Genomic DNA, 694 nt, shown 5'->3' on the forward strand with positions numbered 1-694 from the left:
TTCACCACTCCATTCCACAGGGTGCAGGGGGACAGCTGCTGTCTCCCCTTGGGATGCAAGGGGGGGGTCTCTGCTACAGTGCATCACCTCCCCTCTTCTCTTCCTGGCATCCACATGATCACTTCTGTCTCCTCCAAGTCCTTCCACCACCAGCCAGAAAAGAATAGGAAGAACCTTCCTCTCCTGGCTTCTTGGTAAAAGGTAATTGTGGAGGCACCCAATTGGCTCAGCCCTAGAAGTGCGTCTGACTCAGAGCTGGGGAGAGTTTTGAGGAACTTCTTACAGGAGCCCTTTACAGCCCCTTCCCCTTTACCAGAAACAACACCACACAAAGCCATGACAGACTGCTAGCATGTTTTCAGGAGGTATTAACTGATGTAATTTAGAAACCATAGAAATGACCAGAACAGGGATGTCTTATAAGCCTTGATACACTGGATCCGAAAAAGTGAACACTGATACTAAGCAATACAGCATAATATGGTATGGGTTGATTAGGAAGGATGCAGTTGTAGAGTTGCAAACTCAACATCTGCAGCTCTTTGCACAGAAAAATGAGTCAGCTTTCCTAAGTGTTAAACCATATAAATTTGTTTTGTAAAGGCTCTGGAAAAAAAAAAGAACAAACCACATTCTTGAGATGATGCTTCACTTTTACTTCCCAGTGTTTGCAAAAACATTTTCAGGATGAGCT

This window comes from Colius striatus, chromosome Z, assembly GCF_028858725.1.
Source record: "Colius striatus isolate bColStr4 chromosome Z, bColStr4.1.hap1, whole genome shotgun sequence".
Taxonomy (NCBI): Eukaryota; Metazoa; Chordata; class Aves; order Coliiformes; family Coliidae; genus Colius; species Colius striatus.